General features: G+C 43.0%; 1 pseudogene; it reads left to right on the top strand.

Annotated features, from left to right (window-relative positions):
* The first annotated feature begins 8826 nt into the window (after positions 1–8826).
* Positions 8827–13201, top strand: LOC110325052 (annotated as a pseudogene).
* The last annotated feature ends 5162 nt before the right edge of the window (positions 13202–18363 follow it).

Below are 18363 nucleotides of genomic sequence, written 5' to 3'. Positions count from 1 at the left end.
AGGAAGGAAGGAAAGAAGAAAGAAAACTGTAGTTAAACTGTAGTGTTCTTTGCTTGGTTTGTGTTGTTGTTGTTGTTGTTGTTGTTGTTGTTGCTGTTGTTCTTACTGTCTCTTTATGTTGCCCACATTGATCCTGCCTCAGCTTCTTCATTGCTGTGATTCCATCAAATGCCATCATGGCAGACTATAATTGAAGCATTTTTGTGAGAACATCACATGGCATATGCTTTATTTGGTACTATTAAAATTTCAAATCAGAATATGTAAATTACATGTGAATATCTGAACAACTTTAAGAATTTGAATTGTCTAAGCTTTATTAAATGAACTTCCAGTCCTTCCAGAAATATATATTTACAATAGGCATTAGAAACATTTCAGACTGCCAAGACTATTACATTGACTTCTATTTTTCTGTTGAAAAATTATCAGAAGCTGTGGGAATATTCAGTGGTTGATCATGAATGAGGATTAAGTTCTTACTAAATACCATAAAACATTACTTTTTTACTTATTTTATCTTCCCCCCTCTTGTTTTCCACCCCTCTCTTTCATCTATTTATCAACAAATAATTTGTCTATGTACCACTGTTTATTTTCCCCATCTGGTCATGGTGTGAATCTGAAGTACCCTCCAAAGACTCATGTTTTAAATGCTTATTTCTTACAGAAGCATTGCAATAAAATAAAATTGCAAAACTTTTGTAAAGCAAAGGACACTGTCAATAGGACAAAATGACAACCAACAAGTTGGGAAAAGATCTTTACCAATACCACATCTGATAGAGGGCTAATATCCATTTTATACAAAGAACTCAAGAAATTAGACTCCAGAGAACCAAATATCATATTAAAAATGGGGAACAGAGCTAAACAGAGAATTATCAACTGACGAATACTGAATGGCTGAGAAGCACCTTAAGAAATGTTCAACATCCTTAGTCATCAGGAAAATGCAAATCAAAACAACCCTGAGATTCCACCTCACATCAGTCAGAATGACTAAGATCAAAAGCTCAGGTGACAGCAGATGCTGACAGGGATGTGAAGAAAGAACACTCCTCCATTTTTGGGATTGCAAACTGGTACAATCACTCTGGAAATCAGTCTGGCAGTTCTTCAGAATATTGGACATAGTGCTACCTGAGGACCCAGATATACTACTCCTGGTCATATGCCCAGAAGATGCTCCAATATGTAATAAGGACACATGTTCCACTATGTTCATAGCAGCCTTATTTATAATAGCCAGAAGCTGGAAAGAACCCAGATGTTCCTCAACAGAGGAAGGGATACAGAAAATGTTGTACATTTACACAATGGAATACTACTCAGCTATTAAAAACAATGACTTCATGAAACTCGCAGGCAAATAAATGGAACTTGAAAATATCATCCTGAGTGAGGTCACTTAGTCACAGAAGAACAACCACAATATGCACTCATTGACAAGTGAATATTAGCTCAAAGTTTGGAATACCCAAGATTCAATTCACAGTCCATATGAAGCCCAAGAAGAAGGAAGGTCAAAGTGTGGATGCTTCTTAGAAGTGGGAACAAAATACTCACAGGAAGAAATATGGAAACAAAGTGTGGAGTTGAGACTAAAGGAAAGTCCATCCAGAGAAGTCCAGTCACCAAACCCAATTGTGTATATCAAGAAGTGCTTGCTAATAGCTGTCTCCTGTGAGTCTCTTCCATATCCTGACAAATACAGAGGCAGAGGCTTGCAGCCAACAATTGGACTGAGTGTGGGTTCCCTGATGGAGGAGCTGGAGAAGGGACTGAAGGAACTGAGGGTGTTTGCAGCCCCATGGAGGGAGCAACATTGTCAACCAGCCAGATGCCCTGTAGCTCCTGGGCACTGGACCACCAACAAAAGAGTACACATGGAGGGACCCAGGGCTCGAGCCACATATATGGCAGAGGATGTTGTTGTTGGACATCAGTGAGAGGAAAGGCCCTTGGGCCTGAATGTGTTCTATGCCTCGGTGTAGGGGCTTTACAAAGGGGAGATCTGGAAAGGGGAAAACATTTGAAATGTAAATAGAGAAAATATCCAATAATGCTTATTCCTCTGGTAGTGGTGGCACTCCATGGGAATCTGTTTGACCTTGAGGAGGTGGGAACTAGCTCATGGAAGCTGGTTACCAGTTCAGGCTTTTTATGCCCAGTCCCTGCCTTTCTCTGCCTCTGGGTTATGTCTTATGCATGGAGAGTCTGCTCTATGTGTTCATCATGGCATTGTCCATCATGGTGTCAGTGCCTCTGAAACTGTGAGCCAAAATGAGTCTGCCTCCTTGAAATTGTTGCTGGGAGGCATTGTGTCAAAGTAATACAAAAATAGGAAACTCCACATCAGACAGATGCAGCTGTTGTCACTAAACCTGAAAATGTCATCCTTTATTTCATCCAACAAGGCCACATGTCCTAATCTGTTTAAGCGATGCTACTCCCTATGAGCCTATGGGGTCCCTTTGATTCAAACCACCACACCAAACATGGAGTTCTGATTTAATGTTTGACACACTAGTTCTTGGTTCTGCTTTGATCGAGTCTTTTCTTACTATCCTCCCCTTTGGAATTGGGATGTTTAACCTGTTCTATTTTATATGAGAAGTATTTGCCTTGTAGTTGGTTTTTCAAGGGCTAATAATTAATATGGCCCTGAGTCTCAGAAGAGATTGGTAAACTTAGACAGCAATGTTAGAATTGTTGAGACTATGGGGACTTACGAAGTTGACCAAAATAAACCCTGCATTACAGGACTCTACTTCTGAGCTTGCTCTTACAGCCTCCTGTTTTGAATGTCTCTCTCTCTCAGCTATTGGTCCTATTTTGGCAATCATCTTTAGGGACTGGTCTTCATGGATGAAAGTAGGTCAGTGCAGGGGATAAGGACTCTTGCTAGTGGATTTCTGATTCTGCTGAGATGAGAGGAACCTTGAGAGCCTCCACAACACCCTTCTGCTGTTGTGAGCTCTTTGTTCCCTACCTTGATGATACCATAAGCTCAAATAACCCTTCCTGCCCTTAAGTTGGTTCTGTAAGGTATAATGATCACAGAAACAAAAACAAACAAACAAACAAAAAAACATAGTTAATTGTCCATCTACTTATCTGTTGATATCATTACCTGCCACATTTTATGTATAAATTTAGCCTGAGTGAGAATAACTGAAAAAATTTAGAAGCACACATTCAAAACATGAGCCAATGAAAGATATTGCAAAGAATACATTTTTTCAAAGTAAAACTTGAATGTAGGTATTTTTGTCCACCTATGGTATTTTCAAAAGATAATTTTGAAAAAGTATAATTAGTATCAAAGAATAAAAACATTTTAAAGAATCTAATAAATATTGGCTAATGTATTTTTCCAAATCTGTCAATTGAACAAATAACCTTCAAGAAAATCCTAAAGTGTTCTGTGGTGGTTTTCAACCACTGGGTAGTCTTCTGTACTAACTTAAATATTAAGCATTTATTAATAAACTGGTATTATGTGTGCATGCATGTGTGTGTGTGCATACTTGCTAATTGGAATATAAGATTTCATTTAGAAATTTTATTCACTACATTATTAGTAAGTTAAAATGTTTACATGGATTATTATTTATTGATTTGGGGGTATTATGATTTTTATTCATTGATTATTTCTGATCTTGGAAAAATGATTGTTTTGTTTATTTGCATGAGTTTTAATAATAAAGAACTATAGAATATGTATAAGAATATATATTAATATTTTTATAAAATGCAGAGTTGCATTTAAAATCCTCTATAAATAATGAGTGACTTCAGTTTTCTGTATTTCATTGTATTTGTACATAGAGTGAAGTTTCACTAACTTTGAAGGACTCACTGAATTTATTTCTGTAAAATGCATGAAATATGTGATTCATTTTTCTCTAAAGTTAAAAATAAATTATAACATATATGAAGAAATTTTAAATCCCTACATACAACTTTTAGATCATACTGAAATACTCAATTTTAAAAATGAGGAGTTAATTCTTTGCTACTTATTTTCATAAATCAGTATGGTTTTTATTCATCATATTATTTTATTTCATAGAGGTTTATATATCATATTATACAACTATAACTGTGTAATAATTCTTCATTTTTATGAAGTAATTTCTATCTTAATGTTCTCGATTTCTTCATGTTTTTTTCTTTAATAATTTTTCTTCATTTAAATAAGATTCAGTGTCTGAAAAAGACTCATGAATGCTGCTACAGTCTTCTAATTTGATGTAGTTTAATTTTCTTTCAAGAACATCTTAGGGCATTGTAATGTTCATTGGTCTCAATTGTATTTTCTTCGGAACATCGTAAACATAGCAATACAGTATTATTTCCTTCAACAACAACAGTAAATCCTGCCTGTGAACTGATTTTTCTGACTGATTTCTTCATTCTTTCAACCAGCACATTCAATGGTCCCAGGTCAGTGTTGATGGTTTCTTGGTGGTTTCATTTCAGACACAGTAAATGCTTAAATTTTTTCTTTAATATCAATGTTTCTTTCAACTTATCACAGTTATATGCATTTCCAGTTTTGCTCCTTGTATTTTTAAAACATCATTATCTGTTTTCAAGCCTTTATTGCATGTCTTCTAATTATTGAAATTTGATACTTCCCATGACAGTTCCAATTGTTTTCTCAAAAGTGAAGATAGAATTTCAGGTTTTCTGGTAGTTTTTCATTTCCTCCTGTGTAGTATCAGATGAGGTCTCACATATTGAATTATCAGTGCCTCTCTCCCCTTTTCCCTCAGCTTTCTTTCTCCATTTGCATCCTTCTTTTCCATGTCTGTCTGCATCTGTCTCCCTCTTCTTGCTTCTACTCCCTTCTCTTTCCTCTGTTTTTCTCATTCTTTTCCTCTCTTTCTCTTCTCCCAGTTCTGCTTCTTTCTGTTTATTTCTTTTCTCTCTCCATCTATTTGTTAGACTGTCTCTTTTCTCTCTCCATTTGTCTGTTTGTATTCTCTTTCTCTCTCTCCATCTCTCCATTGTTGCCTTTTTCTCCTCCCCTCTTTTGCTCTTCCTGACTTTCTCTTTTGCTCTTGCTCTCTTCCATGTCCCAATTCCCTCATGTATGAGATGGTGGCAGGATGCAGTCCAACCCACACATTCCTGGATAAGACTTAGTGTTGGTGGAAGGTCTCATGAAGGGAGCCTGCCCCTTAGTATACTACAGACAGGATGAGGACAGGCTTACCTGGATCTAGTCTCCTCCCCAAAATGTTGCATTTATGTGGAAGTCCAGTATTGGACATTGGGCATTTCAAAGGCTGCTGTATTCTTGTGAGCCTGATTGGTTCACAGCAGGGGGTCCCCTGGCACTCTGTTGTACCAGTCACAATGATTTTCTCACTAAGACAGGACACTAAGGATGACAGTAGGACTGTGTCTTTCATTTTCATTTCTATCTGATCTTCCACATGGTTGAGAGTTACGTTTCCTTCATGTCTAGGGCTCTGAACTCATACTTTGCTCTGTGAAGAACAGGGTTTAGCTGCAAGAACATTTAGGACCAGAGCTCATTTGCCAAAGTTTACCACAAAATAGTGTTGGGTTCTGGGTTCACACTTCATTATAATTTATTTGTGCTATAATTGGGATCAATTTTATAATGGGATGAAATATATTTTGGTTTTGTAGGAATCACTTTGTGTTGTTTAATATAGAGGTTTCTTACGTGTTTTGCTCTATTCTTTAAAGAAGAGAACAAATTATTACCTCAATATAATGGCACCTAACTCCTGTTCATTTTCCTTATCCTAACTCATCTGGTTGTATCATTTGTCTAATTTAAAAATAATTAAAATGCTTTTAAAATGAAGAGAAAATTCCCTTCTTCTAATCTCCAGTTATTATTGGAGGATTAGCCATAGCATAATCCATTGTTCCAATTAATAGAAATTTAGAGCAAAATTAATTTATGATTATAGCTCAAATGTGAAAAAGAAAAAAGAAAAACTAAATCCTAAGGACTTAGTGAACCTTGTTTAAGGGTTATAGAAACGCATTGTGAATGTTAGTGAGAATTATTCTTTATAAAGAATGGAAAGGCTATTATATGCTGGCATAAAAGAGGGGAAATCATATTAAATTAAGATTTTTCTTTATTAATATATAGATTAAAATAGTTACAGAAGTTTATGACAAAAATCTGAGTTATTTTCTCACTGGGAATTATTTCCTGTGAAATCCCTTCCTGATAAAAAGGTTCACACACAAGAATAAAGAGTTTTCATAAAACTGGTTCCTCCACCATGCCTGTGGTGGCTACAGCAACTCTGACCACTGTTATGAGGTCATGCAAAGCCTGGAAGACAGACTTTTAGTTTGTGTGGGAATCATGATGGTTGCTATTATAATTTTTTGACAGTGTCAAAATGAACAGACAAAATGAAAAGACTTTCTTTGATTGCAATGTGGGGTAAATTTAAGAGCCAAAGTAGCTCACAGTGCATCAATGAGGTGACTTCTTTACCAAAAGAATATTCAGTGATAAACAAGGATCCATGGCCTGCATGGCGGTCAACCAGGGATGTATTTCTTCTGTTTGAACAAAGGATTGGTGGAGATCATACCAACAGGGCTTCACAATGTCAAGGGAATGGTATTTGCCTCTCTCTCCTGGAAGTATGCAACTAGGAGGGCCAAAGACCATTTCTTCCCCTCAATGCTGCTTGGCTACTTCCTGTGAAATCATGATGATTTAGCTGGGCATTTAATGCTACTCCCTTTTCCACAGCTTTCTCTGGAAACAGGGACCTTGACTTTTCATGAAGATCTTATCAGACTAAAGAGCAGGTGAGCAGATGTTCTTGGAGGAGAAGGATTTAGAAGCATTTTATGTTGTTTGTACTTTAATGTATGCTATAAAGTGGAACTACATCTGTTTCTAAACAGGCCATCAATCGGCAAAACAATGAAAGGTTAGAAAGATGGGATTAGCAGCCAGAGATGCAGTAGAAACATATATAGACACTGGTGCTTCACCCCTTCAAGGCCAAAAATGGTTGCATACCTGTTGGTTGTTCTTACTGCTGGTATATATGGTTTGAATATGAAATGCCCCCATCCACTAGGATCATGTATTAAAAGTTTTGTCCTCAGCCACTAGAGATATTTTGTCAAATGGTAGAGACTTGGAGAAGTCGAATCTGTTTGGAAGACAGTGGGGGTGTGCCTTTGAAGGATGAACCTGGTTACACTCCCCTTTCTCTTTCTACTTCCTGTGGGAAGTGCAGGTGAGGAATCTCCTTTCTACTCATGCCCACTATCAGAACATAATGATGGAGCAAATCAACAAAGGTCAGAACCTTTCAAAACTGTGACCTGGAATAAATCCTTCCTTAAGTATTTTGTTCTCATCCATGCAAAATAGCAAAAGTAACTAATAAAATTAGTCACACACACATACACACACACACACACACACACACACACACACACACACACACGGGGTATTTTTTTATTCATAATTCTTCAGTAATAGCTTGTGAATTGTTCTCATCTCGCTGAAATTATCTGCACAGGTGACAACAAAAATTTTAAATGCGGTCTACAGTATATGGCAAGATGATTTTTAGTAAAAACCAACATGGAAAGTTCTCCACTGCAAAGACATAGGAAGACCAGGAAGCAGATGGAAAAAGAGGTAGAGACTGCTCAGAGGGAGTGGATGACTGGAGAGGAAGAAAGAGGAAGCAATGAGTCTTGGCCACCCTGAAAGGAGAAATTATACAGATTTAAGGTTTGGGAATGTAAAACTAAGAGAGTAGGTTTTAAAATTCAAGACTCAGGGCTGAACACTGTGAAAAACAAGTCCAGACTTGATGGGGCCTGCCCTGCCACTAGGACTAACAGATCACAAAGATAAAGGGAAGGAATGCAGGAACCAGCCCAAGCTATCAGGATTGACTCATAAACCATCTGACAGGAAGGCATCTCCCCCAGCTTACTCAGAGTCACACATTAACCGGATATCCCCCAAACTCTGATAAGCCTCAGGCTTCTGGAATCCCGAATGCCCCAGCAGGCACGTACTATTCTGCTGTGTTGTAATCTCACTGCTATGCTTAAATGGGCCAATCACCTGTAGCCGTGCCAACTCTCCTCGTCCCCCTGACCCTCATCCCATAAAAACCCCCTTGTTTCTGAGAGTCCGGGTCGGCTTCCTTTTTCTCCTGCGTGGGACACGTGTCGACCCGGAGCTACGCCATTAAGGTTACCTCGTGCTTTTGCATCAAGAAGTGTCTCGAGCATTCTTCGGAGATTCCCAGTATCCACGACTTGAGGGGGCTTCCCTTTTGGGGGTCCTACATTTGGAGGCTCATCCGGGATCCCTGAGGGTCCCTGAAAACCCCGAGATACCCTTGGAGGTACGTCTGTGTTAGTGTGGTGTGTTGGTGTGCGGCCACTGTGTCTGTGCCTCTTCTTTGTTCTCTGATCTGAATCTGGTATTCTGGCGGCTGTCATTGAACCCGTGAGGATTCAGTGACTTGCAGAGGGGGTCACCCCAAGGCCGCAAGGCTGCACCTCTCGAAGGACACTTCAGGAGAAACCCTAGAGGAGGAAATACCCAGGGTACAAGACAGCCGGGAGGACCTGGCTGTCGCCTGGCAGGGCGAAGAAGACAGAGTGCTTTTCCTGCCAGAGAAGGGGTGGATTCGATATCCCACCCCATCTGAAGTAGCGTTTGGCTGGCTATATAAGTCCAGATGTGGTCGAGTGTGTCTAGACGTATTAGTAACTATCTCTATCTTTGTCTCTATCTTTGTGTTGTCTCTGTTTTTATTCTTTGTTATGGGTCAGACTGTTACTATCCCCCTGTCTTTGACTCAAGACCATTGGACGGACGTTAGGGCAAGAGGACGGAACCTATCAGTGGTAGTCAAAAAACAACCCTGGCTGACTTATTGGCGGAATGGCCCACGTTTGGTGTGGGCTGGCCATCTGAGGGAACTTTTGATTTATCTACCATCAGAACCGTGAAGGCTATCGTTTTTTCAGGAAGGAGCAGGATCCCACGTGGACCAGCAGCCGTACATCATAGTATCGGAGGATTTAGCAAGATCCCCACCCCCGTGGGTCTGTCCATTCCTCCCACCCCCTCCACCCAGGCACTAAGATCCTGATAGTCTGGGAAGATGATGAGAAGGAGAAAACAAACCGAAACCTGACAAGGAGAGCGACCACAGTCCACTGCCTACACATCCTCCTAAGATCTACCCTGAGATTAAAGAACCTCCTGAGTATCCTGATTCCCCACAACCCCCTCCCTACCCGCAAGTTCCCCACCCCCAGCCGCTCCCATGGCACTGCCCTTGGGAGCCCCAAGAACTGGGGGTTCTTGAAGAACGGCCCCGGGAACTGGGGGTGGAGGACCTTCAGCTGGAACAAGAAGTCGGTGAGGAGCCTCTCTGGAAGGACCAGCAGACTTGACCATTGCACTCCCCCTCAGAGCGGTCGGGGCTCCCCCTGCTGACCAAAACGACTTACAGCTTTTACAGTACTAGTCTTTTTCCTCTTCCGATCTTTATAACTGAAAGACTAACCACCCCTCTTTCTCTGAGAACCCCACAGGGCTCACAAGCCTGATTGAGTCACTAATGTATTCCCACCAGCCGACGTGGGATGACTGCCAACAGCTCCTACAAACCCTTTTCACCACCGAGAAGAAGAGGATTCTCCTCGAGGCTCAGAAAAATGTGGGAGATGGGACTGGGCAACCAGTCCAGACCCCGATCGAGATAGAAAAAGGATTCCCATTGACTCAACCCCATTGGGATTATAACATGGCACAAGGTAGGGTACGACTGTTCAATTATCACCGGGCTCTGGTGGCGGGTCTCAGAGGTGCCGCACAAATCTGTCCGCCCACAAATCTGGCCAAGGTAAGAGGTCATGCAAGGGACAACAGAACTCCCTTCAGGTTTTCTAGAAAGGCTTATGGAGGCCTATAGGAGATATACCCCATTTGACCCGATGTCTGAGGGACAGCAGGCTTCAGTGATTACGGCTTTTATTGGGCAGTCAGCCCCAGACATCAGAAGGAAGTTTCAATGGATCAAGGGACTACAGGACTACACCATAAGGGATGTGGTGAGAGAGGCAGAGAAAGTGTATCATAAGAGAGAGACAGAGAAAGAGAAATTAGAAAGAGAGAAAAGAGAAAAGAGAGAGGACGAAGATAGAAGGGACAAGAGGCAAGAGAAAGTTTTAACTAGAATTCTGGCCACAGTAAGAGAAAGAGATAAGAGAGACAGGACTAGGCAGTTAGGGAACCTGGGAGACGGAAAAAGGCAGGGGCCAAGGAGGCCCATAGGAGATCAACCGCACCTGGAAGGAAACCAGTGTGCATACTGCAAAGGTACTGGCAATTGGGCTCATGAATTCCCCAAGAAAAAGCAGGAAGTGAAAGTATTGTCCCTAGGAGATGATGAAGACTAGGGGAGACGGGGCTCGGCCCCCCTCCCCGAGCCTAGGGTAACCTTAAACATGGAGGGGACATGGTTGCTGAGTTTTCCATTCTGCAGACACCTTTGGGGAAATTAAAAGAGGGTGAAAAGACTATGGTAATTGGGGCCACTGGGCAAAAATCATATCCATGGACTACCTCCTGGACAGTGGATCTAGGACAAAATAGAGTGACTCATTCATTCCTAGTCATTCTGGAATGCCCTATACCCTTGTTAGGAAGAGACTTGCTGACCAAANTAAAAGCACAAATAACTTTCACCTCTCACCAACCAGAGTTATCCTGGGGAGTAGGAGAGTCTTGGGCCCTGACGTTGTCTCTACAATTAGGAGAAGAATACCAGATCTACCAAGACAAACCAAGACCTCCCGAGGGAATCCAAGACTGGCTTGACCGATTCCCTCGAGCATGGGCCAAGATGGGGGGGGGGCATGGGAATGGCAAAACAAGTTCCCCCGGTGGTAATCGAGCTCAAGTCTGGAGCCACCCCCCATTGGGGTTCGACAATACCCCATGAGTAGGGAAGCTTGGGAGGGCATACGCCCCCACATTACCAGACTTATTCAACAAGGGATTCTAGTCCTATGCAAGTCTCCATGGAACACCCCCCTATTCCCAGGAAAAAATCCTGGGACTAATGACTATCGCCCAGTACAAGATCTTAGGGAAGTCAATAAGCAAGTCCAAGACATCCATCCTACAGTGCCAAATCCCTACAACTTACTCAGCACCCTACCACCTGAATGAACTTGGTACACTGTTTTAGACCTCAAGGATGCCTTCTATTGTCTGAGATTACATCGCAGCAGCCATCCTTTGTTTGCCTTCGAATGGCACGACCCCAAGAGTGGGCAAGTCGGGCAGCTAACATGGACAAGATTGCCTCAAGGATTCAAGAACTCACCCATGTTGTTTGATGAGGCTTTGTACCGTGACCTGGCCCCTTTTCGGGCTAGAAATACACAGGTAACTCTCTTGTAGTATGTTGATGACCTTTTATTAGCTGCAGAGACTCGCAAAGACTGTGAAATCGGGACTCAAAACCTCCTGGTCGAGATGGGTGAACTGGGGTACCGGGTCTCTGNCAAAAAGGCACAGTTATGTCAAAAAGAAGTAACCTACTTGGGATACACCCTAAAGAATGGACAGGAGTAGCTCACAGAAGCCAGGAAACAGACAGTAATGCAGATCCCAACCCCGACTACATCTCGCCAGGTAAGAGAATTTCTGGGCACTGCGGGGTTCTGTAGACTTTGGATCCCAGGGTTCGCGACTATGGTGGCCCCACTATACCCCTTAACTAAAGAAAAAGGGGAGTTCACCTGGACCAAAGATCATCAACAGGCCTATGAGGCTCTTAAGAAGGCACTGTTGCAGACCCCAACACTAGCCCTACCAGATCTGAGCAAACCTTTCATCTTATATATTGATGAGAGAAATGGAGTGGCCAGAGGAGTCCTGACCCAGGCCTTAGGGCCTTGGAAATGACCGGTGGCCTACCTATCAAAGAAACTGGACCCTGTGGCTAGTGGGTGGCCTTCCTGTTTATGAGCCATAGCAGCAACAGCTATACTAGTAAAAGATGCTGACAAGCTGACTATGGGCCAGAATGTTGCAATAGTGTCCCCACACTCACTTGAGAGCATTATCAGACAACCACCAGACCGCTGGATGACTAACGCTCAGATGACACCCTATCAGAGCCTGCTGTTGACTGAACAAGTAAGCTTCACTCCCCTGGCCATCATCAATCCCACTACTTTGTTACCCGGGGCTGATGAAGCCCCTGTGCACAAGTGTGAGGAAGTGTTGGCAGAAGAAACTGAAGTTCAGCCAGACCTCACAGACTACCCATGGTCAGGGGCAATGACTTGGTATACTTACAGAAGCAGCTTCGTGGTAGAAGGTAAGCGGAGGGCCGGGACAGTGGGGGTAGATGGAAAGCCCGTCATATGGGCCAGCAGTCTGCCAGAGGGCACATCCACCCAAAAAGCGGAGCTCATTGCACTGATCCAGGCTTTAAGGCTGGCAAAAGGAAAGGCTATCAATATCTACACCAACAGCTGGCATGCCTTTGCTACAGCACATATCCATGGGACAATATACCGGCAGCGTGGACTCTTAACATCTGCTGGAAAGGATATTAAAAATAAAGAAGAGATCCTTAACCTGCTAGAGGCTGTTCACCTGCCTCATAAAGTGGCAATAATACATTGTCCAGGACACCAAAAAGGGGCTGGGCCCATAGAAAAAGGAAATCAAATGGCAGATCGGGAGGCAACGAAGGCAGCTCAGGGACCTATGACTTTGCTGATAAAAACTAAACCCCAACCAGAGATGGAGGAGACAGACAAAAGAACTCTCACAGAAGANGAGGGGCAAGAATATCTGGCTGATATACACCGCCTCACCCATCTGGGGGCTAAAAAATTAATAGAATTGGTTAGTAGGTCCCCTTACCATATTCCTGGACTAAAAAAGGCTGCAGAAAATCTAGTCAAAAACTGCCACGCTTGTGCGTTTACTAATGCTGGGTCCAGTAAGCCCTTAGAAGGAAGATGTCTGAGAGGAGATAGACCTGGAACCTATTGGGAAACTGATTTTAATGAGGTAAAACTGGCCTGGTATGGAAATAAATATCTTCTAGTCTTTATAGACACCTTTTCAGGTTGGGTTGAAGCATTCCCCACAAAAAAATGAGACTGCCAACGTGGTGGCCAAGAAGATACTTGAAGAAATCCTGCCCTGTTTTGGGGTACCCAAGGTAATCGGATCAGACAATGGACCTGCTTTTGTCTCCCAGGTAAGTCAGGGAGTGGCCAGACAACTGGTGATCAATTGGAAAATACATTGTGCATACAGGCCCCAGNGTTCAGGACAGGTAGAAAGAATGAATAGAACATTGAAAGAGCCCTTGACAAAATTGACCTTAGAGACCGGCGGAAATAACTGGACAGCCCTCCTCCCTTATGCCTTATTCAGGGTTCGAAACTCCCCTGGAACCTTTGGTTTGACCCCTTTTGAATTAATGTTTGGAGCCCCTCCGCCCATTTATGTGTCTGTAACAGATAAAACTAGCCCAGATGTATCTTTCTCTCCTTCTTCCAACCTCTTGATTTGGCCCAAGGCCTGAGAAACAGTAAGAAAAGAGATATGGATGCAATTAAGAGAAACCTATATTGCTGGTGACACACAGGTACCGCACCAGTTTGAAGTGGGAGATGCTGTCCTGGTGAGGAGACATTGAGCAGGAAACCTAGAGCCAAGGTGGAAGGGACCATATCTGGTGCTGCTAATGACACCCACCGCAGTCAAAGTTGAAGGAATTCCCACCTGGGTCCACGCATCTCACATTAAGAGAGTACCCCCTGAAACCGATCAAGATGGATGGACACTGGAAAAGACTACTAATCCTCTTAAACTGCGCTTATGTCACTAGCACAGCTCTAAAGATAAGTGACAATATGCATCAGCCCATGATTCTCACTTGGCAAGTGCTGTGAAACACTCTCTGCTATCTCAATAATGGAACCCCCAGGAGCATGGTGGTCAACCCTACACTTTTGTCTCCACCAAATTATTCCTGTAGCTAAAAGCAACCCCCCTAACACCATCAGGAGTTATGGGTTTCATAGTTGCCCAAAGTACCAGAAGGGCTCCAGGTGTGGGGGGCCCCAAGTGTATTTCTGCGGAGAATGGAGCTGTGTCACTTCAAATGATGGAGACTGGAAATGGACCACTGATTCCAGTAAAGATGGACTAATATTTTCTTTTCAGAATTCAGGACCAGGTAAACATGCAGTCATGGAACTTTATAAGAGGACAGACTGCAGCCCTACTGATTTAGATCAGGTGAAACTGCAGTTCACTGAAACAGGAAAAAGATATAAGCTTAACCAGTGGTTTGAGGGCATGACTTGGGGTGTAGTGTTTTATAATCATGGGAGTAAGCCAGGTTCGTTGCTGCATGTCTGCCTAAGAGCTGAAAGTCCTCTGTCCTTACTGGTTGGTCCCAACAAGGTCCTCCCTGAACAAGGCCCCCCTATTAAGATCAAGACAACAGTCCCAGCTACTACTCGAGCTGCAAAAGCTGTAAGTACCTCCCAAAACACTCCTCAGGCTCCCTCACCCAATGCTCCCTCAACTGGCCAAAGATTGTTCAATCTAATTCAAGGAGCCTAATACACCCTCGATCAGACTGACCCAGATGCAACCTCAGACTGCTGGTTGTGTCTATCCTCAGGGCCCCCTTATTATGAAGGAATCACATTTAATGGGAACATTAATATAACCACAAGCCATGCTTCTTGCTCTTGGGGTGCAGGAAAAAAATTGACCTTAACTGAGGTCTAAGGGGATAGCCCAGGCCTTTGTATAGGGACCCCACCATATACCCGCAAACATCTATGTGGCCAGAGCCATTCCATTGCTAAGACAGACTCTAATCATTACCTCATACCAAGTCCTGTCTGGTGGTAGACAGGCAACACAGGACTCACCCTGTGAGTATCAACTAGTGTTTTTGATCCTTCCCATGTGTCTTAGTCAGGGTTTCTATTCCTGCACAAATATCATGACCAAGAAGTAAGTTGGGGAGGAAAAGGTTTATTTGACTTACATTTCCATACTGCTGTTGATCACCAAAGGATGCAGGACTGGAACTCAAGCAGGTCAGAAAACAGGAGCTGATGCAGAGGCCATGGAGGGATGTTCTTTACTGGCTTGCCTCTCCTGGCTTGCTCAGCCTGCTCTCTTATAGAATCCAAGACTACCATCCCAGAGATGGTCCCACCCACAAGGGGCCTCTCCCCCCTTGATCACTAATTGAGGAAATGCCCCACAGCTGGATCTCATGGGGGCATTTCCCCAACTAAAGCTCCTTTCTCTGTGATAACTCCAGCTGTGTCAAGTTGACACAAAGCTAGCCAGTACACCATGATTTTTGTGTTATGATCCAGCTTATACCCCGTGTATATTATCACCCTGGTGATAGCCTTGAGAAAGAATGCACCAGCACCAGATTTAAAAGAGAACCAATAACCCTTACTCTAGCCATGCTTGTGGGAGCAAGCATAGCAGCAGGGGTGGGGACAGGAGTAACAGCGTTAGTTGAAGGAAAACAGGGAAATCAATCACTCAAAGATGATGCTAATGAAGACCTGAAGTTGTTAGAAAAGTCTATAGATGCCTTAGAAAAATCCTTGACTTCTTTATCAGAAGTAGTTCCACAAAATCGGAGGGGGCTTGACCTGTTGTTCTTAAAAGAAGGAGGATTATGCGCTGCCCTAAAGGAAGAGTGTTGTTTCTATGTAGACCATTCCCGGGGTGGTCAGAAACTCCATGCAAAAATTGAGAGAAAGGTTAGAACACAGAAAATGGGAACGTGATGCTGAAAAAGGATGGTTCGAGTCCTGGTATTCTCGGTTACCATGGATGACCACATTGTTCTCAGCCCTGGCTGGGCCTGTGCTTCTTGTGTGCCTAGCTCTAGTTTTTGGTCCTTGTATAATTAACAAGGGTGTGGCATTTATTCAGAGCCAGATAGATGCAGTAAGGCTCATGATCATACAGAGACAATATCAGCCTGTAGTTCAATTTGAAGCAGACTTGAGGGACACTGGTGTTTAAATTCTATGATTAGAATAAGAGTCAGAAGAAGAAGAGGAGGATGAAAGGAAAAAATTATACAGATTTAAGGTTTGGGAATGTAAAACTAAGAGAGTAGGTTTTAAAATTCAAGACTCAGGGCTGAACACTGTGAAAAACAAGTCCAGACTTGATGGGGCCTGCCCTGCCACTAGGACTAACAGATCACAAAGATAAAGGGAAGGAATGCAGGAACCAGCCCAAGCTATCACGATTGACTCATAAACCATCTGACAGGAAGGCATCTCCCCCAGCTTACTCAGAGTCATACATTAACCGGATGTCCCCCAAACCCTGATAAGCCTCAGGCTTCTGGAATCCCGAATGCCCCAGCAGGCACGTACTATTCTGCTGTGTTGTAATTTCACTGCTATGCTTAAATGGGCCAATCACCTGTAGCTGCACCAACTCTCCCTCACCCCATAAAAACCCCTTGCTTCTGAGTGTCTGGGTCGGCTTCCTTTTTCTCCTGCGTGAGACACGTGTCGACCTGGAGCTCTGCCATTAAAGTTACCTCATGCTTTTGCATCAAGAAGTCTCTTGAGCGTTCTTCGGGGTTTCCCGGTATCCGTGACTTGAGGGGGCTTCCCTTTTGGGGGAACTACAATATCAAGAAGTTGAGAGGGAGTGCACCTTCACTTGATGAACCTTGATGAACTGTTAAAAACATGAGTATATTTGCCATGTCCATTCTTCAGTGTCAAAGCCTCAAATTTAACACTGCCTAAATCAATACTGAAAATTCTTGTGAACAGAATACCACCAAACCATTCTAAAAGCAATTACACTGTAGAGGGTAAGGAATAAGTCCCATCTGGCTGTTAGGTCCTGGGGTCATAGTTTGAACAGTCTCTCTGCTGCAAGATCCTCCCACTTCATTGTGGAAGGAATGTGCAAACTCTACACTTAACTTTTTTCAGTCAGCATCACAAATTCAAGTTATATGGAACTATCAGCACAGGAAGAAACGTGAACTTACCCCATAAGTATTCACACATGCACAAGTTACGCTCAGATACTGGGTAAACCCTGATGGCAACTCAGACATAGGACATCTTTGAGTTCATCATATTTACTATCCATTGTAGCTGCCTGTGGCCACAAGAACTGGGTTTCTAAGTGGGAGGCTGGAGCTGTAAGGGAGGAAATGGCAGGAGAAATAACAAGATCAAGACAAATTCTGATCGAGGTCCAATGTTTACTTAAGAGTCTGAGCTTATAAAGCGGGAAGGCCCATCCCCCACCATGCCAGGCTCTTGATGCTTTATTGCTAGCCTGTCAGCACTTGGTCCAGGGTGTTGCTTATTTCAGGAAGACAGGTTTCAGCCTCTCAGCGGGTAGTGGCATCTTGGAGAAGAGCTCAGATGGCAGAACAATAGACCTATCTAGGACAGAAGACTCCACCCTAGGTGGTCTCCTTCACAATGGCAGAACAGGTCTGAGTCAGCTTGCTCAAGGCTAGGGAAGGCTACAATCCCTCCCTAACTATATAATACAAATTAGTTTGTCTGGGGCATAAAATTTACTTATGCTCTATGTTTCTGCCTGGGAATTATGGTTGCCGGTGGCTGCACCTGACTTGGGACTTTGGTCTTCTATGAACTTATTCTTATCTGTCCTGGAGGCATGTGCAGCTTGCTTGTGTTTATTTTGCCCAAACACAGCTCTATGGTGTTATTGTGAATAAACCACAGCCTTTGGCACATGCCTCTGTTTTAGGTTAAATAATTCAGAGACCCAGTGGCCCATCACTGGCTGCCAGCCCTCATAGCACACCTTTTTTCCAATGGGTATTTTGTTCCCCATTCTAGGAAGGAATGAAGTATCCACGTGTTGGCCTTCTTTCATCTTAATTTTCTTGTGTTTTGCAAATTGTATCTTGGGTATTCTAAGTTTCTGGGCTAATATTCACTTACCAGTGAGTGCATATCAAGTGACTTCTTTCTTTGTTTGTTTTGGTTTTTGAATTGTTTTGTTTTTTTGGTTTTGTTTTGTTTTGTTTTGTTTTTCGAGACAGGTTTTCTCTGTATGCCCTGGCTGTCCTGGAACTCACTTTGTAGACCAGGCAAGCCTTGAACTCAGAAATCTGCCNGCCTCTGCCTCCCTAGTGCAGGGATGAAAGGCCTGCACCACCATGCCCAGATGTATCAAACAACTTCTTTTGTGTTGGGTTACTTCACTCAGGATGATATCCTCCAGATACATCCATTTGCCTA

The sequence above is a fragment of the Mus pahari genome, chromosome 8, assembly GCF_900095145.1.
Source record: "Mus pahari chromosome 8, PAHARI_EIJ_v1.1, whole genome shotgun sequence".
NCBI lineage: Eukaryota > Metazoa > Chordata > Mammalia > Rodentia > Muridae > Mus > Mus pahari.
This window is presented reverse-complemented; position numbering and strand designations above follow the sequence as displayed.